Source organism: Microcebus murinus, chromosome 6 (genome assembly GCF_040939455.1).
Source record: "Microcebus murinus isolate Inina chromosome 6, M.murinus_Inina_mat1.0, whole genome shotgun sequence".
Taxonomy (NCBI): Eukaryota; Metazoa; Chordata; class Mammalia; order Primates; family Cheirogaleidae; genus Microcebus; species Microcebus murinus.
In genome coordinates, this window is record NC_134109.1 from 71674320 (window position 1) to 71699099 (window position 24780).

Genomic DNA, 24780 nt, shown 5'->3' on the forward strand with positions numbered 1-24780 from the left:
GCCTGGGCGGGTTGGGACCGCGCCCCGTTTCCCGGGGGACGCCGCTCCCGCCTGGACCCGCCCCGGAGCTGGCGCCGCAGCCGCCCCCGCCCCCGCCCCACGCGCAGCGGGCAGATCCCCGCGCGCGCGGAAAGCGAGCCTGGGCTCCGCGCGGCTGCCCGGCGGAACCCAATGGGCAGCGGCGGCGAGGACACGGCGGGAAACGGGCCCGGGCTCCCGAGAGCTAGGCGGCCCGTCAGAGGTGTCCCCTGGCGGAGCCTAAGGAGTTTAGTGCCGAAACCTGTCAGTAGACCCATCTGCCACGTGCTCGTTCACTGCTGCTCTTTGGCAGGGCAGTCCAAACACGAGAAAGTTTGTACGCAACTTTTTTAAATGGTTGATAAACGGGAAAAGAAAAAACCCACCAGGGCTCGTCCGGGATTTGAACCCGGGACCTCTCGCACCCAAAGCGAGAATCATACCCCTAGACCAACGAGCCACAGTGTGTCACATTCACTTTTGTTTCTTATGAAGTGTAACATTCCTCCAGCAGCTGGCCGCCAGACTACTCTGAAGTTTTGTTTCTGTTGTGACATTTCTTTTTTGCCTTGCTTCGTTATTTCTTCCATCTCTACCAAGTTTCACGTCTGACTCTGACGCAAGACTCTTTTATTCTGCCCCATCCACGTCCTGGACCCCTCCAGACGCAGGGCGGAGTGAGGGAAGGCAGCTTTCCAGACTTAAGGCCACACGCTTGCGTCCCTCGCAGTTTCCCTAAATAGTTAGCAAGTTTTTTGTCTCCCCATCTTTGCTTACGTTGTTTCCTTCGTCTGGAATTCACTCTCCCAGTCTCATCCCAACTCACGTCGAATCTGTTCTTACTTCCTGCCTCGGAAGTAATTTTTTAGAATTATATAAATGCCTAAATAAATTAAAAGCGCCTCTTCCCGATGGATATCTGTGTGTAGAGTGGGGGCAGACACCCGGGCGTAAGGTCACAATTTAAGGGTTTATTCCGCAAATCAGAGTCCCTCAGGCCGCAGGGCGCATCCATGCACACACACAATGTTCTGTACCGACGAGTGGTCTTTGATCTCCGACCTTTGGACTTCAAACAACAACCTAGGAGCAACTAGAGCCCCACCCCCATACACCTTCGGTAAGGTAGCTGTTCCAGAGGGTCCCCAACAGGTTTGGTTTTTCAAGGCGTTAGAAAGGAAGCTTAATGCGAGAGGGAGTCAAGTATTTCCTTTGGACGGGATTAAGGCCTGGAGAAGAGAGATTCCCGATCAGTCTATGGAGAACAAACGAAGAAAGGGCAGTGCAAGTGTGAAGCCCAAAACAGAAGCTCCTCCTTCGAGCCGGAATCGAACCAGCGACCTAAGGATGACTACATGACACGTTGCTACAGTCCTCCGCTCTACCAGCTGAGCTATCGAAGGAAGCACGAGAGACGGAGTCTTCTAGAAATCCCCATTCAGAAAATAGATAACCAGAGGTGGGTGACAAAGACTTTCCCCCGTTCCAGTTTCTGGAAAGTGAACCCCGCGGAGTTGCAAAGCCATCCGGTGAGATAGTCTTGCATCCGCAGTTCTGGGGACAACCCTTCGAGAACTGGATTCTCCTGTTTCAATGAGGGCCTTCCAAGCAGAGCCCATGCTACAGCACGCGCATCCCGAGGCCGCACGTCCTCTGCTCGCCCAGGGGCTGTTGCCTCGCTGAGCGCCGGCCCGGGGACCTCGCAGGCGTGTGTGTGTGTGTGTGTGTGTGTGTGTGTGGTTGGCAGCGGGCGTGTGGGCTGCGTGTGTGTGTAAGTTGGGGGCGGGCATCCGGGCACCCGAGAACTCGGGCCGAGGCGGTGGGACACACAATTGTGACCGCGCCCCTGCGAGCCGGGCAGACGGGAGGGCCTCCGGGCTCGGGCCTGGGGCTGCTGCGTTTTCCTCACTTCCTGTGCTCGCCTCCCAATCCAGGGCCGTCTGCACAGGCGAGCTGCTCTTCCGCGTCCACGTCCGCAGACTTGGGGAGGGAGAGGGTGTGGAATAGAGTACAAGTGGGTAAACCCAGTGTTTCTGGGAGAGGTCGCTTTTAGGGAAAATATTTTTAGGTTACTCAAAAAGGAGGCCACAATTTCTTTGAGTAAATGTCGGTTGTAGTGACCCAAGTATCGTTTCCAAAGTGCGGGGCCTTAATTTTCCCTGCTGAGATATTTAAGTGTCCCAAACCCCACGGACACGCGAAACCTGGCCGCACAGCGTACGTCTCCGGATGCCTACCCGGGACGGCTGTAGCCGGCTCTTCCCCTCTGGGGAGGGAGCCCTTGTTCTCGACTCCAGATCTGCCCAGAACTGGCGCTTGAGGGTTTGACCGTGCTCTCTGCGTGGCCGCCCCCCGTTCCACACTCGAGCGCGGTGGGTTCCGGGCACGGGTTTCGGTTCCCAGCAGGGTTCTCGCCGCGGGTCCGCACAGCCGGGGCGTAGGCTGGCAGCGGTTCCCACCCACCCAGTAATGGACTCTGCCACAGGCCAGGGAGCAAAGCGGCAGTTGCGCACTAGTACAAGAACCTAAATGGAAGCAGGTTCCGCTCGGCTGACCTGTATTTGGGTGCTGTGGACTGCGGCGACAAGCTGTCATCAGCCAAATTTCCTCAAGCTTTGTTAAGAGTAAGGGGAAAATTCAAAAAGACTTCCACACATTCAGCAGGCCCCAGCGAGATTTGAACTCGCGACCCCTGGTTTACAAGACCAGTGCTCTAACCCCTGAGCTATAGGGCCACGCAGGAAATGTTTCTATTTGTTTCTCAGAAAAGGAAACTTTTGCTGGGCTTTTTACTAAAGTATCTGAACACAGAAATTAAACAAAACCCAGACGTCGTTCCAATCCACTTCCCAACTACTGGAATTCAGTCTACAGACTCTTTGTGGTCTTGCTGGTGATGAAGCAACTTGGAGGCCTGTAACAGGGACAACCAGTATCCTAAGACTGGAGAAATCTGCCCAACCTGACACAGTCTAACATTGAGAAAGATTTTTCCCCTCCCCCCCTTCAGATTGTGAAAATTAAGAACGGAAACTCAGCACAGAGGAAGAAGGAGCCTACCACAGCTCTCAACTGATCTGCTGACATCTGCATTTGGGTTTCTTCTTTATTCAGGACTTCTCCAGCCACCGGGCTCTTCCAACCTCTTTAGATATAGGGACCTTTCTTGTAGGTCTGAGTCTCAGCGCCAAAGGAGGCATTCGTTAATTGGCGTTTAATTCATTACTTGATTCGACAAACACTGAATTTCCATTCCGTGCTAGGCTCTGCACTAGGAACTCGGGATCCAGATGTGATCTTTATCCCGAAGTCACTGTCATAGTCTTGTGGAACAAAAGGACTTTAGTTTTCATGAAAGAGAACAAAGAAGAGTAGCTGTATCTGGTGTGAAGGGACAGTGGCCATGCTAAGGTCCACCAAAGTGAGCCGTCCATCAGGGCCTTTTCAGGAGGGCATGGAGCTTGAGCTCTGTTATGAAGGGAGGTTAAGACTGAGACACGTTTGGAGGCAGCGTGATCCCTGCTAGAAGAAAATTATGGGCGAAATCAAAGAGAAAGACTGAGGCATTCAAGGGGCCACAGTAGAACACTGGCCGGGGCAGATTTTCCTGCTTTTGGAAGTGAGGGTAGGTGACAGGGATTAAGTTAGGTCCAGACTCACCAAGCATGGATTGCAGAATGAACTGAAGGGAGGAGAAACCACAATCGGGAACACCAGAGATTGGCAATGGTGAAGCTGCTCAAACATAAAGCTGCAAAAGGGTAACATTATGGGACTGGAATGGAAGGAAGGAATGAAAGAGTGATAGGGAAGGGAGACTCTGCTGAACTTAGATATGACATATAATAAAGACGAAAGAGAGAGAACTTGTACCTTGAAGAAGCAAGATGACACAGTCTAACACAGAGGGAAAAAAAACCAGAAGTCTGCCTCTTCAGGGTATCTGGAGAGGGAAGTGGGGTGAAGACGTGCTAGGATTTAGGTAAACTGAATTGGAGTTGAGGATGGAGCAGTTCATATGAATTTTGCAATAACCAGAATATGCTTCTTTCTAGAGTTTCGTGGATCGATAGGTCAAAGTTAGACCATATTATACAACTCATCCATTGAGTTAGAGCCTCTAAGAGTTATGAGCCTTTGAAGAAAGAGAAAACATCAGAGGCCTGATCATGAGCTTTGAATAGCCCTATTGTAGGTATTTATTATATTACTGTCTGCCCAACATCTTTTAAACATTCTCCTTATATTTGGTAATTTCACATATTATGAGTAAGTCTGTCCTAGAAAACTTGCTCTCCTAGCTTGCAGTGGAGTGGGCATGTGACCTGGGTTCCACCAATCAGATTCATCCAGGGAAGGTTTATATTTAAAACCTTAAAACAGGAGTAGATGCTCCCATAAGGAAAACCCAGGTTTTTCCAAATATAGTGGAGGTGTCAGGTTTTAGGGTGTGGGTTTTCTTTTTTCTTTTCTTTTTGTTTGGTTTTGTTTCTTTTCTTTCCTTTCCTTTCCATTTCTTTTCTTTTTGAGACAGAGTCACTCTCTTGCCTGGGCTAGAGTGCCCTGGCGTCAGCCTAGCTCACAGCAACCTCAAACTCCTGGGCTCAAGCAATCCTCCTGCCTCAGCCTCCCCAGTAGCTGGGACTACAGGCATGTGCCACCATGCCCGGCTAATTTTTTCTATATATTTTTAGTTGGCCAATTAATTTGTTTCTATTTTTAGTAGAGACAGGGTCTCACTCTTGCTCAGGCTGGTCGGGTGTGGGTTTTCTTAAATCCATAGACTATTATTTTTCTTTAGTTCTGGAAGATTCTCAGCCATTGAATTAATTTGCTAGGGCTACCATAACAAAATGCCACAATTTGGGTGTCTTAAACAACTGAAATTTATTTTCTCACAGTTCTGGTGGCCAGGAATTCAAGATCAAGGTGTCAGCAGGTTCCGTGTCTTCTGAGGCCTCTCTCCTTTGCTTGCAGAAAGCCACCCTCCTGCTCTCTCCTCACATGGCTAGCTCTCTGTGCATACAAACCCTAGTGTCTCCCTTTGTGTCTGAATTTCTTCCTCTTATAAGAACATAGCGACCTCATTTTAACTTAATCACTTATTTAAAGGCCTTATTTCCAAATACGGCCACATTCTGAGGTACTAGGGGTTAGGGCTTCAACATAATGAATATGTGGGGGGGACATAATTTAGCCCATAATATCCAATATCTTCTCATATATTGTTTTTGCTCTATTTTTTCTCTCTTCTTGGAACTGAAATCAAACATGTATCAGGGCCGGGCATGGTGGCTCACACCTATAATCCTAGCACTCTTGGGAGGCTGAGGCGGGAGGATCCCTCAAGTTCAGGAGTTCAAACCAGCCTGACCAAGAGCGAGACCCATCTCTACTATAAATAGAAAGAAATTAATTGGCCAACTAAAAAAAAAAAAATATATATATATATATATAATTAGCCAGGCATGGTGGTGCATGCCTATAGTCCCAGCTACTCAGGAGGCTGAGGCTGGAGGATCTCTTGAGCCCAGGAGATTGAGGTTGCTGTGAGCTAGGCATGATGCCATGGCACTCTAGCCGGGCAACAAAGTGAGACTCTGCCTCAAAAAAACAAAAAAACAAAAAAAAAACACCTCCCAAATCCCTAGTTCCAGTCCACTCCAGAGGCCTGAACACCTCCCAAACCCCTAGTTCCAGTCCACTCCAGAGGCCTGGCTGAATCTCCAAGATTCTATGGAACTTCCCTGACTCAATACAAAAAATTCCACCCTTTTATTTTAGCAAAATTGTTTTCAACTTAAAGGCTCTTACCTAACACTAATTTACTCTCAGTGTCAGTTAACACTCTACATTACTGCCTTTATCTTCTAATATTTGGGTCAACATTTATCAAATGACAGATTGCCCTTTAGCCCTGTACAGATCTTTGTTCCTGTCAACTTGGTTCACTTATAATTTCCCAAATATAATTTCAGCACTTTCAGCACTTCACACTCTGTCCTCCATTCCTTTCAATCCTCTTCCTTTTTTTTTTATTTTTTTTTTTTTTGTATTTTTGTCTCTTCATGTTGCTTTCTGTATAACATATTCTTACTTATAATACTATTCGGTCATTCTCTTTGTGGCTTTGTTTAATCAGCTATTAAATATGCCAAAGAATGATTTATTTTGGTTAAATTGTAATTTCCAGTTCCAGGTGCCTGTGAGAAGTTTTAGTTGATTTTTTTCAAAACCTCCTTGGTCAAATTTTATGATTTCCTGTTTCTTGCAGATATTTTCCAGTTTGTCTTTTATTTCTTTAAACATAGTAATCATAGTTGTTTTAATATCTATAACTGATAATTCTAATACCTGAATTTTATGCTATCTGTTGTTCTTAATTCTTACTCATGTTGTTTGTTTCCTTGTGTAATTGGTCATCTTTGTGTATTGCTCGATGTCTTTGCAAAATTATGTGCAGTGAATTTTTGAGGCCAAGATGAAGGTTATATTTCTTTTTTAAAAAATATTACTTTTGTTTCTACCAGGTACCTGGAGCTCTATCAGCCCAAGGGGACCCTAAACAAAGTTCATGACTAGGCATTTTTTGGACCTCCAAGATATGTAAACCCAAGCTGCAAGTCAGGAGCACCTATGCCCTTGTTAAGCTTGTTGGGCCGTAGAAATGTACAGCCCGTTTGGGAGAGAGAGACGACCGCCCAAAAAGACTCAGAGTCCAGAGGCTTGATGCAAGAGAGCAAGAGGATTTATTTCCAGCGCGCGCAGGGGCTAAACAGCATCACCAAGATGGGGAGGCTGCCGCCCCGAAGCTCTCAAGCTTAGGGTTTTTATGGGGCAAGACCACACGCAGGTGGCCGGGGAGTTTAGGGTGGGGAAATTCCAGTAGCTCCATCTTGCACAACCAGTTGCACGACCACTACCCAATTCCGAGAACTTGCAAGGGACACTTACGGGAAAAGATAAAGAAAAAGGGAGGGGTAGGGGTCTTAATTACCTATAAGCAAGCATAGTTACAGAAGCGAAAAGCTGGTTAGGCTAGTTTGGGCCTTTAGGCTAGTTTGGGCCTTTCATTCCCCCCTTTTTCTTTTGGAAAGTTTTAATCTTGAAACTACAGGTCTTCATCTCCTGGAAGAGGCTGATAGTGTTGCTGTAAAACCATTAATTGAACTGCGCCCACCTGCTCTCGGATGAATGTCACTAGGCGGTTGAGTATACAAGGCCCAAAGGTTAGGAGCAAGATGAGTATAAGCAGGGGTCCTAGCAAAGTGGAGAGTAAAGTCGTTAACCAGGGGGAGGCGTTAAACCATCCCTCAAACCATCCCTGGCGTGACTCATGCTCCTTTCTCCTGGTTTCTAGTCTTTCCCTAAGCTTGGACATAGAGTCTTTTATTACTCCAGAGTGATCAGCATAAAAACAACACTGCTCTTTGAGGGCTGCACATAGACCCCCTTCCTTCAGAAAAAGGAGATCTAGTCCCCGTCTGTTCTGGAGCACTACCTCAGACAGGGAGGTTAAAGATTCTTCAAGTTTGGTAATGGACTGTTCTATATTCCTTAGGTCTTCATCTATGGCCATCTGAAGCTCTCTAGCATAGAAGGGTCCCTTGATGAGGGCTGCAGTCCCTGTCCCCACCCCTGCTGCCACCCCTAGACCTAGGAGTGTGGCTAGGGTCAGAGATATCAACTCTCTCTTTTCTCTCAATAAGGGGTGAGGGTCGTACTTACTTTCGAACGTAGCATCTGGGTAGTACATGATGGTGGGAACTAGCTGGACAAGAACACAGTATTCTGACGTTTTGTTGAAAGCCTGAGTCGCTAGGCAGGGGGTGAGTCCAGTATTACAGGCCCACCAACCGCCCCACGGGGGGACCAAATAGCTATCTCCCCTGGAGGGAACTTCCCTTATCTCGTGGCAGAGCTCCTGACGGTTATTAGGAACATTTCCTATGCAGGTGCCTCGGCCTGAAACTTTGGTTAAGGTTAGTTTTCCCTGGCTTCCCCAGGTGCAGGTGTCGGGACTACTGGTGTTAGTGTAGTTTCCAAGAAAGGCAACTCCTTCATAGTAGGGTGGCTCTACTGTCAGGCAGAGCCAACAGGATTTAGTTAAGTTAGGATCAGTTTTATTTAAGGAGCTAAAAGCTCCTTGCACTAGTCTTAACAGCCTCTGACCTGTACTGGAATTTAAGGGGGCCAGGCTTATATGAGGATCTATTGTAGGGGCAACAGATGTGGAGAGAGGTAACGGGGTGACTGGGGGTCCCTGGTCAGTCAAGACAGGGTTTGGCCCAATGGGCACGGGGTTATAAGCCTCTATTTGCAACTCTATCTTAAAGAGGAACCCGTCATCAAACCCTTCCTGATAGAGCCTTAGTCCCCAGGTGAATCCTGCAGCCCACCTGGCCCAGGTCATGCTTTTTCCTGCCTGGGTGAAGGTAATGTTGAGGACAGAGCTCTGGGTGGTCGCCTGCACCCAGATGAGATCCCAGGTAGGGGGTTTTTGCAGCCAATAACTTGTTCCTGTGGTTTCGCACCCCCAATAGGAACAATAAATCTCAGAATCGTACCGATCACAGTCGTTCGGCCCATGCCCGTGCCTATCTTTGGGACAGACATAGAAAGGAACCTGGGCTAAATGCCGCTCAGTTACAGGCTGCCCGTACACTCTTCCTGGCGTCCGTTTGGAGCGCCTCTTTATACAGAACCCATTCCACCCTTTCCCTACTAAGGTACAAATATCAGGAGTTAAGGCGGGCCACCAGGTCCCCGGGGGGGCTATGGTAGCATTGGATCGCCATATTACTCGCCGTGTGACGGGAGAGGTTACCTTCCAGGTCAGCTTTTGGGGCACATGGGGGGAGCTACTTATTGGCAACAGGTGTGTCATGAGACACATGATGGCGAACCCGAAGCTTGAGGGGGTTGTCAGTTGTCTCCACGGTCCATTCATCATTGTTGTCCTCGGGAGGCGCCCGCTTTGCGTGTGAGGCGTGAATCCAGGTCGCGATGCCGTCCACTTTGATGGCCGTCGGAGTCGTCAGCAGCACCAAGTGTGGTCCCTTCCACCTCGGCTCGAGGTTAGCAGCTCGGTGTCGCCTGACGTAGACGAGATCACCAACCTGGAACGGGTGGGGCACCTGTACTTCTCCCGGCTTGTAGAGGGCGGCCAGGGGTGCCCAGATCTCCCTGTGAACAACTTCAAGGGCTTTTAACCTGGCGAGTAGGGAATGGGGAACATTAGCATCAGTATCAGATGGCATGGACCATGGATCGGACATGAGAGGTGGTGGGGCCCCAAACAAAACTTCAAACGGTGTTACTCCTAAAGGGCCAGGCGTATTGCGAACGCGGAAGAGGGCGAAGGGAAGGAGGACTGTCCAGTCTGCCACGCCAGTCTCTAAGGATAATTTAGTCATGACCTCTTTTAGTGTTCTATTCATTCTTTCTACCTGACCTGAACTTTGGGGCCTGTAGGCACAATGCAATTTCCAATCCGCCCCTAGTATCTTGGCCACTCCCTGACTTACCTGAGCAATAAAAGCCGGGCCGTTATCGGATCCTATTACCTTAGGAATTCCAAACCTAGGAAAGATATCTTCTAGGATCTTCTTGGCCACTACTGTTGCCGTTTCTTTTTTTGTGGGGAAGGCTTCTACCCATCTTGAAAAAGTGTCTATAAAAACTAAGAGATATTTGTATCCATACCGGGCGGGCTTTACCTCTGTAAAGTCCACCTCCCAATTGCTCCCAGGGCGTTCTCCCCTGAGCCGCTGCCCTGGGCCAACCTGGGATGGGTGAGAATTAATCAGTTGACAGGCTTTACACTGGCGGACTACCTCTTCAGATAGGCGGCTGATCCCCCGGATGTGATATTTTGTTGACTGGCAAATGGAGCGCAGGTGTTTTGCTCCCAAATGGGTGAGGCGATGCAGCTGCCTTAGGTACACTTTTGCTGTTTTTTCTGGTATAATAACTTTTCCTTCCGGGGTTTTCCATATCCCCTGCGGGTCCCTAGAGTATCTCGCCGGTTTTTTTGTTAGGCTCTCTTCTTCCTCCGAGGAATAACGAAGGAATTCCGGCGGGGCCACTGAGGGACTGATAGCGAGGACTAGTGTCTCTGACTGCAGGGCAGCCTGCCTCGCCTCCAAATCGGCCTTTCTATTCCCTTGGGCCACTTCAGAGGTCCCCTTTTGGTGTCCAGGGCAATGGATAATAGCTACCTCCTGGGGAGCATGGACAGCTTCGAGGAGGTGCAAGATCTCTTGCTTGTTTTTAATTTCTCGGCCTGCAGAGGTGAGGAGGCCCCTTTGGCGGTATATGGCTCCATGGATATGGGCTGTAGCAAAGGCGTAACGGCTGTCTGTGTAAATGTTAGCCTTTTTACCTTCCGCCAGTCTCAGGGCCTGGGTCAAAGCAATCAGTTCAGCTTTCTGGGCGGAGGTTCCCTCGGGCAAGCTGCTAGCCCATATAACCTTGTCTTTACTGACCACCGCTGCCCCCGCGACCCTTTTACCTTCATGTAGGTAGCTGCTCCCATCCGTATACCAGGTGTAATGTGGGTCGGGTAACGGCTCGTCCCGGAGGTCTCTTCTGGGCCCCGTCTCCTCCGCCAGAATGTCATGGCAGGAGTGAAGGACTGCTCCACTCTCCGGGTGCACCTCCGGCAGCAGGGTAGCTGGGTTGAGAGTTACTGGAGCCCCAAAAAGGACTCGATCATCGTTCAGCAACAAGCTCTGGTAGTGAGTCAGCCGAGCATTAGACATCCACCGCTCGGGGGGTTGCCGGATGATGCTTTCTAGCGCATGTGGGGCTATGACTGTTAGTTTTTGCCCCAGGGTGAGTTTATCTGCATCTTTTACAAGCAAGGCAGTGGCTGCAATGGCCCTTAAACAAGCCGGCCATCCCCTAGCCACTGGGTCTAATTTCTTGGACAGGTAAGCTACCGGCCTTTTCCAAGGCCCCAGGGTCTGAGTCAATACTCCCCGAGCAACCCCCTTCTTCTCATCCACGAAGAGGGTAAAGGGTTTGGACACATCCGGTAAGGCAAGAGCCGGCGCAGAGAGAAGGGCTTTTTTGATGTCATCAAACGCCTTCTGCTGAGTCTCTCCCCACTCAAAGGGGTTTCCCTGTTTCGTCAGGGTGTATAGAGGCTCGGCCATTGTTGCAAACCCTGGGATCCACAGGCGACAGAAACCCGCGGTTCCCAAGAATTCACGTACCTGGCGGGGGGAGCTGGGTCTCGGAATCTGAGTGACCGTGTTTTTGCGGGCCTCCGTGAGCCACCTCTGGCCCCCTTTTAGTACATACCCCAAGTATGTCACCGCCTGCTGGCATAGCTGAGCCTTTTTGGCTGACGCTCGGTACCCCAAGCGGGAGAGCTCCACAAGTAGATCCTGTGTACCCGCCTTGCAGTCCTCTTCCGTGGCTCCTGCTAGGAGAAGGTCATTTACGTACTGGAGAAGCGTAATTTGCGGGTGCTCAGCCCGGAAGGCGGTTAAGTCCTGATGAAGGGCTTCATCGAAGATGGTGGGGGAGTTCTTGAACCCCTGAGGAAGTCGAGTCCATGTTAATTGTCCCATAGCCCCAGAGTCCGGGTCCCTCCATTCGAAAGCAAAGAATTTTTGACTCTCTGGATGCAATCGCAAACAGAAAAAAGCATCTTTTAAGTCCAAGACCGAATACCACGTATGGGATGGTGGGATAGAACTTAGCAAGTTATAAGGGTTGGGCACCGTGGGGTGAATGTCCTGGACCCGCTTGTTAACTTCTCTAAGATCTTGCACGGGCCTATAGTCATTTGTTCCCGGCTTTCGGACGGGAAGGAGCGGCGTGTTCCAGGGGGAGTGACACTTGACCAAAATCCCCATGTGCAGCAAGCGGTGGATATGTGGTTTAATCCCCTCCCAGGCCTCTCTTGCCATGGGGTATTGCCGCACTGCAACTGGGGTTGCGGTAGATTTTAATTCCACCACCACCGGGGGCTGTTCGCGGGCAAGACCCATTCCCGCGGTTTCTGCCCAAGCTTTGGGGTATAGCCGCAGCCACTCACTATCTACTATTTGCTTTTCCTTTGCACTGGCCTCGAACAGCCGGTGCTCATCTTCCAATCGGAGAGTCAGCAGGGTAACTGTTTCCCCGTGCTGGGTGAGGGTTGGCCCTCTGGGAGTAAAAGTGATTTGGGCTCCCATTTTAGTTAATAAATCTCTTCCCAGGAGGGGTGCAGGACACTGGGGAATTATTAAGAAGGAGTGAGTCACCTTTCCTGTTCCCAGGTCCACAGTCCGACTAGTGGTCCAGGGGTACCGTTTTTGGCCTGTGGCCCCCATCACCCAAGAGGTCTTCTTGGAGAGCGGTCCTAATGGCTTTCGTAGGACCGAAAATTGGGCTCCCGTATCGACCAGGAAATCGACGGGTCTCCCCTCCACACTAAGAGTTATCCTGGGCTCGGGGAGGGGGGCCGAGTCCTGACTATCTCATTCACTATCTTCCTGGAGGGTCAGGACCTTGTCTTTATTCCGCAGTTTGGGGCAGTCTTTCTTCCAATGTCCGTCCTCCTTGCAGAAAGCACATTGAGTTGGTCTCAGCGGCGGCCTGACGCCTGAGCTACCTGTTCTCCTATCTCTGTCCCTATGTGGGGACTTATTGTCTCCCACAGCTGTGGCCAAGATACGCGTCAGCCGTTTTTCCTGCCTCTTTTCTCTTTTATCCTCCCTGGCCTCCCTTTCTCTTTCCCTCCTTTGTTCTTTTTCTTCCTCTGTTTCTCTCTTATGATATACTTTCTCTGCTTCCTTAACTAAATCTTGGAGAGTGAAATCCTGTAGTCCTTCTAATCTTTGGAGTTTCTTTTTGATGTCTAGGGCCGATTGGCCTATGAAGGCCATGGCTACTGAGGCCCTCTGCCCCTCTGAGGTCGGGTCAAAAGGAGTGTACCGTCTGAACGCCTCCATCAGTCGCTCAAGGAAGACAGAGGGAGGTTCAGTCGGTCCCTGAAGAATTTCTCTTACCTTAGCCAAATTGGTGGGGCGTCTCGCAGCCCCTCTGAGGCCTGCCACTAGAGTCTGGCGGTAGACAGTCAGTCGCTCCCTACCTTCTGCCGTGTTGAAGTCCCAATTAGGTCGGGTCAAAGGGAAAGCGGCATCCATCAACGGAGGGAGTTGGGTCGGGCGCCCATCTGGCCCGGGGACGTTCTTCCGCGCCTCCAAGATGATCCGCTCCCTCTCTTCAGTAGTGAAAAGAGTCTGGAGCAACTGCTGGCAGTCGTCCCAGGTGGGCTGGTGGGAAAACATCAGGGACTCGACCAACCCGGTCAGACGCTGGGGGTTCTCGGAGAAAGGAGGGTGATTAGTTTTCCAATTATAGAGATCGGCTGTGGAAAAGGGCCAATATTGGAGGAGCTGGAGGGGAGCTGTGTCGGCATCTAACCCCGGCCCAGAGTTGGGAACTGGCACTGGGCGTAGGGGGCAGGCGACAGTGGAATCTGGAGACAACCCTCTCCTACTCCTAGTGCCTTGGGCCGGACCCTCAACCATAGGGGCCGTGGGCTGGGCTGTCCCCGGCCCTGGCCGGGCTGCCTGCGCCTGCGACTGGGGGACATAGGGTGGGGGAGATTCGAGGAGGAGGGATTCTGCCTGGGGATCAGTTAGGGGTAGAGGTCGCCGAGCTGGATCTGATGGAGCCGTCTGGGCCACTAGGGCGAGAGAAGGCTGAGGCACCGTCATCTTTACCCAAGAAGGAGGGTTTTGGGCAAGGTCCTGCCAGACAATGATATAGGGACCTTGATTCGGGTGTCCTTGGGGGTGCGGTGCAAAGATTTTCTTTTTTACTGCAGAAATAACAGAAAGGTTAAAAGTTCCATCTGAGGGCCATCCCACGCCGAAGGAGGGCCACTCAGAGGCACAAAACGTCTGCCAGGGGCCCTTCCGGATGATGACGGACAGGTCGTGGGCCCGGTCTCGTACTTCCTTCCAATGTGTCAGGGTGAGGGAGAGAGGAGTACTCTTCCCTTGGCCCATAATTCCTGGATGAGTAAAAAGGAGAATTAAAGAGAAAAGGACGACAACACAGACAGAAGACAAACACCGAAGCCACTTGCTTTTGCACACAAACACAGACAAAGGACGATACCTTACCCTAGGGTTACCTTGCCCAATCCTGCAACCACTTGCAGGCAAACAAATGGAGTCGACCAAGGCCACTTGGTCACTCACCCCTAATCCCTGGAGCGTCCTCCAGGGCGACAGTTTTTCTGGCCGCCAAGAACCCTATCTTGGTCCAGAGGAACTTCCTCCTCACGGAGTTAGTACCCTGTCGTTCCAAATTCAAACTTCAAAACTGACACATCACATACAACACAGAGACAAACATAAAGGACAACTCCGGAGTCGGCCTACCTCCAAGCCTGGTGCCACCGGTCTTTTTAAGAGGGGTCGCCTCTCCTATCCCGGACGAGCCCCCAAATGTTGGGCCGTAGAAATGTACAGCCCGTTTGGGAGAGAGAGACGACCGCCCAAAAAGACTCAGAGTCCAGAGGCTTGATGCAAGAGAGCAAGAGGATTTATTTCCAGCGCGCGCAGGGGCTAAACAGCATCACCAAGATGGGGAGGCTGCCGCCCCGAAGCTCTCAAGCTTAGGGTTTTTATGGGGCAAGACCACACGCAGGTGGCCGGGGAGTTTAGGGTGGGGAAATTCCAGTAGCTCCATCTTGCACAACCAGTTGCACGACCACTACCCAATTCCGAGAACTTGCAAGGGACACTTACGGGAAAAGATAAAGAAAAAGGGAGGGGTAGGGGTCTTAATTACCTATAAGCAAGCATAGTTACAGAAGCGAAAAGCTGGTTAGGCTAGTTTGGGCCTTTAGGCTAGTTTGGGCCTTTCAAGCTCAACTTATTTCTGCTGAATTCCACAACAATTCCTGGAAGTGGGAGAATTGACATAAGTCTACTTCTTCTTCACCCTTACCTCATAGGAATAGCTCTTTGGAGTCCCAACTTAATACTGGGAGGTGTCTTACTAGACTTCCCACCTTTGATACATGCTGGATCTTGGCATCTGGCCCTCTTGTTTCTCCTACCCAAATAGGCTGCCAAAACCATAGCCCACCTTTGCAGGAATTAGCAAATGTGTTCAGGGGTACAAAGGTCAATGCTACTGACAATTCCATTAACTTCCTGGATGCACCTTTCCCTTGGATTCTGGCTGAGTAGTTGCTTACTACCATGTCAGCACTTTGATGCTTTTAAGGAGATTTGGTAAAGTCTTATCTGATATTTTTAATCATTTTTCTTTAAGGAGGTTTGGTCCAAATTAATTAGCCCACCACTACCAGAAAGGAAATTGCAGTTGTGGGAGCCATAATAGCAATCATATTGCACCACATGGACTGAGAAGCAGACAGAGCATTACTATAAAGAGAATATAAAAGAGAGAGCACCCAGGCACAAAGGGGAGGGGCAGTGACAGCTAGAAAGGGAGCCTGAACACCTCCCAAATCCCTAGTTCCAGTCCACTCCAGAGGCCTGGCTGAATCTCCAAGATTCTATGGAACTTCCCTGACTCAATACAGACATTCCACCTTTTCATTTTAGCAAAACTGTTTTCAACTTAAAGGCTCTTACCTAACACTAATTTACTCTCAATGTCAGTTAACATTCTACATTACTGCCTTTATCTTCTAATATTTGGGTCAACATTTATCAAATGACAGATTGCCCTATAGCCCTGTACAGATCTTTGTTCCTGTCAACTTGGTTTACTTATAATTTCCCAAATATAACTCACACCTTTTCAGTTCATTTATCATTTGCTTATTATTCCTTCAACTAGAATGATTTCCCATTTCTCTACACCTATTAAAACACTACTTATCCCAGAAAGACTATTTTGATGTTCTAATCACAATTCCTTTACTGTACACCCAAGTAGACTCATCTCTTCTCCCCTCTAAGCCCATGACACCTTTTTATCATTGTTATCCCTTCCTCTTCAGTCACACTGTCAAGGTACTGAACAGGACACATGCAATGGAGGTGACCATGGTTCCCAGAAGTAAGCATCCAGAATGACATTAACCATTCAATACCACATTTTCTGCACATATATTCAATCAATTATCAAATCATCAAATTGTTCTCCTTCCCATACTTCTTCATTTTATGAAATGAAAAGATTGTCAAAAGATAATGCACATTTTAATTTTTAAAATTTTTCCACAACTACTTCTGAATTGTGGTTTCCCATCTATTCATAAGTCCACCATTTTGAAAATGCTACAAAAGATACAAAGAAAGAACTGAATGAGAAGGCAAAGAAGAAAGGAAGGAGACTTTACTGCACTTAGTTATAGATTGCTTTATTTGGTTTTAGAATCATATGCATTAGTATAGCATCCTTGGTTTATAACCTCAGCCCCTTGAGGGGCAGGCTGCATGATTCATACTTCTGGATCTCCAAAACACCCAGCAAAGTGACAGTCACATATCAGGGTATTAATAAATACTTGAAATACAGAACAGACATGTGTGGAGAAAAAGGAAATTGCTTCCCACAGAAATCTGAAATACTGCAGAAACCTTTAATTTCCTCTTGGAATTCTTGGTAAAACAAGCACTAAAAAAATCTGAGTACCTTCCAGCTCTCATATAGTTTAGGTATAAATTCTAGGAAACCAGTCTGAATTCAGGTGCCAATTCTTAGATTTATGTGGTTACTAAATGGTGTACCTTACAGAGATGAATGTCCCACTTACCCAAAACACATACAGAGCATCTTTACAGAAAAAGGAGAAAGTTACCTGAAAATAAACATAGGTTTAATTATTAATAATGTAAACCTCTAATATCCTCAACAAAACACTAGGTGGATTAGTTTAACATGCATATGCATTCAGACCTGCTAAGGCAGGTTTTCTCTGAAAAATGTCTGACCTCCTCCCTCAGGCCAATGCCTTCTTTGATGTGCCCTTGACATAGGAAAGTAATTCCTTATGTTGGGAATCACCTGAAGTCCAAGTGGGTCCTTGGCTTCACACAAGAGAGAATTCAGGAGGGAGCCAACAGTATAAAGTGAAAGCAAGTTTCATTTAGAAAGTGTAGAAAATCTACTCCATAGAGTATAGGCTAATTCTTTCTGCAGAGAACAGCGCCCATGATTTCTTTAGTCCTTCTATTTAAGCAAGAGCTTAATTATAGGCTAAACAGGGAGAGGAATATCCATGTTATTTCTTGGAAAGGGGAAGTGTTTTCCTGGAATTAGAGTGATGCCCTCCTTTTGACTAAATATGGTCAAACCGAGAAATTGTCATGGCATCAGGTGCATGATGGGAGTGGGAGTTTTCCTTAGAATTTTTTATGGTAATGAGGTTATAATGAAGCTGCAAAGTCAAGAAACAGTAGATTTCTCAGCCATCTTGGTTCTAACTGATTGGAACTTGTCCTGCCCCTATCTTGTTTTGATAAGAGGGGTTTCTGACTCAGTAAGGCAATGCCTATCAGTTCTCTATCTCACCCTTACTCTCAAAAAGCTGAACAGGACACAGGAAAGTGGTATCCATGGCACCAAGAAGGCCTCAGACTAATAAAACTCATTCAACATCAGTCTTCACATACATATTTTTTTCTAGTCACAAATTCATCAAATTGTCCTATTTAGTACCTTACATATCTTTACCATGTGTGGAAAGATGTCAGAAAATAAATGTATGATATTTTAAATACTCCAGGACTACTTCTGAGTCATGGTTCTCCATCTATCTCAATGTTCATTGTCTTTAAAAATTTTCAAAGACATAAGTAAAGTGCTGAATGGGGAGAAAAAGAAGAGAAAGTACTTAATTACAGATTCTTTTGCTCTGTTCTCAGATTCATGCACATTAGTCTGGCATCCTCAACTAAGTCTTCAGATCCTTTAGCATGGTTGTGTGGTTTATACTTCTGTGAGTCCAAATACCTAACATGGTATCTAGCACATTTAAGGGTGTCACTAAATTCTTAACAGCAGGAGCAAAAATATTTCAAACATGCAGAGTTTGGAAACTACTACCTATGAAGAAATGGAACACATTAGTTCCCTCTTCCTGGAATTTCTGAGTAATTTCTAATATCTCTCCACTTTTGATATTGTATGAGCATGAATTCCAGGAAACAAATCTCAATTCAGATGCAATTTTCATTTTGTGTGTGTGTGTGTGTGTACTGGCTAAATGGTATAACTAAAACCAGGACAGATTTATCCCTGCCCTTACCCAATACATGTACATTCTCTCTCTCTCTCTCTCTCTCTCTCTCTCTCTCTTTCTCTCTCTCTCTCTCTTTCTCTCTCTCTCTCTCTCTCTCTCTCTCTCTCTCTCTCTCTCTCTCACACACACACACACACACACACACACACACTCACTCATACACACAGTATCCTTACAGAAAAATGGGAAAATATATGGCTACATATTGAAGATACCTACTGTGAAGGCAGAGTTCTTCAACAAAACGTCTCCTAGAAGTAGCTTAACACATGTATTCAGCCCTACTAGGGCAAGTTTCTTTGAGAAATACCTGGTCCCTCTTCTCAAGCCAAAGTGTGTTGATGCCAGAGCCTCAAGAAGATATACTTCCCACTGACAGAAGCCCTACTCTGTCTGCTGAGTAGGTGACCAATTCCCCCTTTCCATTAGCTTTTCCTTGGCCAAAGTGCAGGGCTGTATTGGGATGGTCATTATTCCAACTCTGTCAGCTCTGAGCCAGAAAATTTGAGTGGCTCCTGAGGGTAGGCAAAGAAAAGGTTCCTTGGATCTTAACTTCTGGAGGGCTCTGCTTGCCCAAGGCCTGGCTGTAATGGTTTCTCATCCTTAGAGATTGAACTTGCAGAATTTGAGGGAAAGAGATGTTAGGCATTTAGTGTTGAGTGTGTAAAAATCAGGTTTGGACAATACTGAAGTAAGAGTGAATAAAAACTGGAGAGAAGATTCCCAAATCTTGCATACAAGATTCCTAAGAAATTTGCATGGTGTGAGTAAGGGTGTAAATGTATGTTCTTTAAAAGAGGAAGATTTAACTAGTGCTTAGCTCTTTGGTTCTTTGGCCTAAAGTAATGATTCTCATTAGAGGTTTGAGATCCCTCCATATCCCCACTCCCATGCAAATCCCGGATGGACTCTCCTTTAAAAAACAGCTCTGTTGGCCGGGCGCTGTGGCTCACGCCTGTAATCCTAGCTCTTGGGAGGCCGAGGCGGGCGGATTGCTCAAGGTCAGGAGTTCAAAACCAGCCTGAGCAAGAGCGAGACCCCGTCTCTACTATGAATAGAAAGAAATTAATTGGCCAACTGATATATATATATAAAAAATTAGCCGGGCATGGTGGCGCATGCCTGTAGTCCCAGCTACCTGGGAGGCTGAGGCAGAAGGATCACTCGAGCCCGGGAGTTTGAGGTTGCTGTGAGCTAGGCTGACGCCACAGCACTCACTCTAGCCTGGGCAACAAAGTGAGACTCTGTCTCAAAAAAAAAAAAAACAGCTCTGTTGAAGTATAATTGGCATACAATACCAATACAACAGATTTAAAATACAGCAGATTTAAAATGTATAATTTGATAGTTTTGATATATGTATACAACTGTGAAATCATCACCATAATCAAGATAACCATCATCCACAAAAGCTTCCTCTTGCCCTTTTGTAATATCTCCCTTCCCTATCCTCTCCCCTATTCCTAGATATTTTCTAGAATTTTATATAGATGGAATCATGTACTAGATATTAATATATTTATTGTCTGACTTTTTTACTCACCTTAATATTTTTATATCAATAGATTAAGGGTATACAAGTGATTCTTGTTACATGGGTGAATTGTATCATGCTGAAGTCAGAGCTCTCAGTGTACCTGTCACCATAATAATGTACATTGTACATAGATAATTTTTTTTCTGAGACAGAGTCTCACTCTGTTGCTTGCTTGGGCTAGATTGCTGTGGCCTCAGCCTAGCTCAGCAACCTCACACTCCTGGGCTCAAGTGATCTTCCTGCCTCAGCCTCCTGAATAGCTGGAACTATAGGCATGCATCACCCGCCTGGCTAATATATATAAATATATATCTATATCAATTGTCCAGCTAATTTCTTTCTATTTTTTGGTAGAGACAGGCTGGTCTCGAACTCCTGAGCTCAAATGATCTTCCCGCCTCGGCCTCCCAGAGTGCTAGAATTACAGGCGAGAGCCACCGTGCCTGGCCTCCACACCCCCACCCCATAGAATTTTAAAGTATAAAATTCTATGCATGAGGTATTTTTGTCTGTTTTAGTTTATCCCAGTACCTAGAATATTGCCTGACATGTAGAGGTGATTAATAAAGGTGAATGAATGAAAAGAAAGATGTGAAAATGCGCTCTGGTGCCTCACTAACACAGCAGTTTGACTATTAAAGAAAAGAGAATGGACAATGTTGGAGTAAGGCTAATTATTAACATCCCTGCCACAAAAACTATCTACATAGTAACTCAAAAGACTAGAAAATTCAGATAGTGCCTTAAAGACTGTATTCGTTTCCTAGGGATGTGAAACTAACTGGGTGGCTTATCAACCAACGGACATTAATCTGGAAGCCAGAAGTCTGAATCCAAGGTATCAGCAGGATTGGTTCCTTCTGAAGGATGTGAGGGAGAATCTGTTCCATGGCTCTCCACTAGCTTTTGCTGTTTGCTGGCAATTTTTGGTATCCTTGGCTTAAAGATGTATTACTCCTATCTCCACCTTCATCTTCACATACACGATGTTTTCCCCGTGCCTCTGTCTCTGTCTCCGTGTCCAAATTTTCCCAGTCATATTGATCACGGCCCACACAAATGACTTCATTTTAACTTAATTACCTCTGTAAAAACCCTATTTCTAAATAAGGTTACATTTTGAGTTATTGGGGGCTAGGATTTCAACATTGTTTTTGGAGAGACAAAGTTCAACTTACAACAAAGACTATGGAATTTTATCAGAGACTCTTGGGAAAATCTCCTATATTTGTCCTTTAGAATATCTCCCAACCTCCTCTGCCCCCCACCATGGGAGTAAGTTTCCCTTCTCTTGGGAAACACAAATGATTAAGAGAAAATTTTGATTTTGTCTGTTATCTGCTCTTAAGGAAGTATACTATATTTAGGTGCCTCTTGCGTGACATAGAGTGTATATTCTCAAGAGAGAGGAAAACATAGAACATGAACATATACAACCTTTCAGTTTACAGCCTCTTGGTGGAAATTTGCCTGCAAATATCCTTAATTTTATCAACTGAAAGATGCGATTGGATGTCACCAGAGGGTCACCTTCCTGCCCTTGGAAGGTAGAAAATTCACCAAAACATTCCCCAATCCAATCCCAGCCCTTTCCTAGGATAGTCACTGGTTTTTCTCTGCAAGTCTAGGCACTATGGTGTTTCCCTGAAAATAAGACCTACCCATAAAATAAGCCCTAGCAGGATTTCTAAGCATTTGCGCAATAGAAGCCCTACCCCGAAAATAAGACCTAGTGATGGGCGTGGCTACGCAGTGTATCTGCACAACCCATGCATTTCGTGGGTTAGGGGTAAAGAAGATGAGCAGCCCTTCTCATCTGCCCCATGAGAGCTCTATTGCTCGACATGAGAGATTGGGGCCAATGGTTCTAAGGGAAATAGAGTCGCTAGAAATTCAGGATGGAATTTGGGGTTGAGAGTTATGATGATGTTCCAGAAGAAGATGACTTAACTGTATTTGAATCAATGTAGATTGTTGTACCGTACTTAAAAAAAATAACACATGCCCTGAAAATAAGCCCTAGGGTAGGGTGTCTTCTTGAGGAAAAATAAATATAAGACCCTGTCTTATTTTCAGGGAAACACAGTAGTTGTGAGTTAAATTCTCTGCTACCATCCACACAATAGCAAAAGAGATCCATCAGCATTTTGGCGTTCTGTAATTTCCATTTCGTTGTAATCAAAGGGATCAAGAACTCCTTGTCCCACAGGGAGCGTGCAAACCCACATTTGGTGCGCCCCATGACAGAAGGTCTAACGCTTGGAGGACTGAGGTGTGCCCCTCTTCCCGCTGGCAAGGGGAGTGGCCGTGGAAATCTATTTCTCTTATCTGTTCTGGCTTTGCTCTCTAGCTCCTGAGCAGAGGCCAGCAGCCTTGGGCCGCTGGGGAAGATGAGGAGAGGGAGGATGCTGAGTTCTCAGGAATCCCAAGCGCCTCGAACACCAGCCTAGGCTCCGCGCCTGGGCGCAGTCCCTAGGGAAGGGCGTCTCCGCTCGTCTCCTTCCCCAGCCACCCGTCACAACAGCCACCACGCGGTGGAGGACGCGCCTACAGCTTCTCAGGGGGACTCTCGGGGAGACACAAAGACACAGGTTCCACGGAAAGGGCCCCGGGGGCTTCCCCAGCTGCAAGCCCCGACCCAACCTGAAAGGCAGCCTTCTCTTCGGACCTGCAGAGTTGGGGCATGAAGACTGCAGTCTGCTCTGGCCGAGACTGGGGAGCGAGCGCTGGCTGCCGCGAGCTACCTGCGCTTTGCATGTCCGGGGTCAGGGGAGAACGAGCAGGCGAGGTTTTTTCTTGGTCCTTTTAACGCCCGGCCTGCGTACGCTTCTTGGAGACTCCAAGACTCCTCTCCCGCGTCAGAAGCGAAAAGTATCAACATCCTGCAGAGAACTGCAGTCGCGGCATGCAGGGGTGTCAGGACAGAGTTTTGCTCTTCTTTCGCGCTGCCACCAGTACCTTCAAGCCATACCGGGGTCGAAATCAAGAAGTTAATTCGTCCGTTCAATAAATAGCTTTTAAGTGCCAGGCTGGCGCGACCCCTGCAGTCTGGGAGCGGTCACGTTCGGGATCCCAAGAGCTGCGCTCTCTGAGCGGAGAGTGTAAGGAAGATGCTTCCCTTCAGTTCCCAGGGTGGCTGGGCGGGCGGGCGGATGCAGATTCGAATGGTGCGGCAGAAGGAGGGAAGAAAAAAGGCTTTTCCCGGGCACCTCCCCCTTAGCGTCTTTTGGTGACACCTAAACTCGTGGTTTAAAGTCGGGGGGTCCAGAGGACAGCCCTGAAAAAAGGATAGAATGATATAATTAGGAAAGGTAGGAAGTGCCTTTGAGTAGGGTGGCAATGTGGCCTACCAGTCTAAGGTCTGGGTTTTAGGCTCCAGTCTCTCAAGGGGCATATGTTCAAACCTCACTGCTGCCAAAGTTTTTCTTCCCGCATCACTAGCAATTATTCCGTATGTCTTCACCCTGGATTTGACCTAAGGTCAAAACCCAACATGCGAATTTTCCACGGGACTGGGGCAATGGGACCAGAGAATGAATGGATGTCTCACAGCCTACCCTGAGGAAGCTCATGAAATAACCCTGAAAGTGCAGGATGTTTCCTTAAAGATAGCATTGGGTAGGGTGCAGAGGGGAGCAGGGAGTGAAGTGAGCCTTTGTCTCATTTGCTCTTAAATGTCAACTCCAAGAGATTTGGGCAGTTGCACACGGAGTCCGTAGACTTCCCACTGCGTTTTCTACAGGATGTTGTCTCCTATTTCTCCACCCACTCATTGTCTGGTCTCTTACTACAATCCCCTCCTGGACCCACTCCTCCTTCGGTTTCTCTCCATTCAGCTCCACCACAAGGATAGCAAAGGAGATGAGTTAAGCAGGACACAAATTGCCTAGGGGGGCAGCTGTCCACCAGCTCAGCGAGGTGATGTTAAAGAAGATTCAACTCCCAGGCTTGAGCCAACCAAGTTAGACCACCCTGGCCCCTACCCAGCCTACAAAGAGACCTAAGATCAGTTCAAAGTCAGAATTTGAGTTCTTTAAAGGACATCCTTACTTTCTGACCTTTGAGGGTAGTGCCCTTCCTGCCCCATGTACCCATGGTACCCTAGAGGTGCACTGGGCAGGATTTGGCATCCATCACACCCAGGTTTGAATCAGGCATTGTTCTTTACTCAAGGCTTTGGGAAGGAGTCACAGTTCATTTTAGTATGTGGGGATGGAACCTGACTGGCCCATGCCTTAAGGAGGCAAGTGGTAAGTTTGTCCATGTGGCTTGTTACTGTAGTCAACTCTACCACAGTAACAGAGACTGGATAATTCTTTGTTATGGCGGGGAGACCATCCTGGGCACTGCAGGATGTTTACCAGCATCCCTGGCTTTTACCCACAGGATGCCAGTAATACTGCTCTCCCTCCCCAGCTTTGACAGCCAAAACTATCTCCAGACATTGTCAAATGTCCCCTCAGAGACAGTCATTTCTGAAGATGTTTATCTCCCAGTGTGTGGCTTGTCTCTTCACAGTGTTTTTCATAGGTCAGATGTTCTGAATTTTGATGAAGTTCTGTTAATCATGTTTTTCTTTTGTGGGTCATATTTTCAGTGTTGTTGCATCTAAGAAATCTTTTCTCCATACAAGTTGGCAAAGGCTTTACTCTAAAAATTTTATAGTTGTGGGTTTTATTGTTAGGTCTATAATCCATTTTAAGTTAATTTTTGTATATGGTGTGATGTAGGGATTAAAAATACTTTTTGTTGAATTTTTCTAACACCATTTGTTGGAAAACCTACTGTTCTCCTCTGCATTGCCTTTGAAGCTTTGCCAACAATCAAATGACAATGCATGTATGGTTATATCTATACTTCTATTCCATAGACCTATTTTTATTTCTTTTTTAGAGATAAGATCTTGCCCAGGCTGGAGTATAGTGGCACTATCATAGCTCATTGCAGCCTCAAACTCCTGGGCTCAAGTAATCCTCCTGCCTCAGCCTCC

At 47.4% G+C, this 24780-nt stretch overlaps 1 protein-coding gene and 3 non-coding genes across 4 annotated transcripts in view; all 4 read right to left on the reverse strand.

The window, feature by feature from the left end:
• LOC105864771 (non-secretory ribonuclease-like) overlaps positions 1-23875 on the reverse strand; it is a 132012-nt gene extending 108137 nt beyond the window's left edge. Inside the window, exon 1 of the mRNA XM_012752878.2 lies at positions 23872-23875. The gene's annotated coding sequence lies outside the window, so the exon portion shown is untranslated. The remainder of the gene's footprint in view (positions 1-23871) is intronic.
• TRNAP-UGG (transfer RNA proline (anticodon UGG)) lies at positions 407-478 on the reverse strand. The gene has a single exon. It is a non-coding gene; the product is annotated as a tRNA-Pro (tRNA).
• TRNAY-GUA (transfer RNA tyrosine (anticodon GUA)) lies at positions 1332-1421 on the reverse strand. The gene is given in 2 exon segments: positions 1332-1367; positions 1385-1421. It is a non-coding gene; the product is annotated as a tRNA-Tyr (tRNA).
• On the reverse strand, positions 2681-2753 carry TRNAT-UGU (transfer RNA threonine (anticodon UGU)). The gene has a single exon. It is a non-coding gene; the product is annotated as a tRNA-Thr (tRNA).
• Positions 23876-24780: the final 905 nt, after the last annotated feature.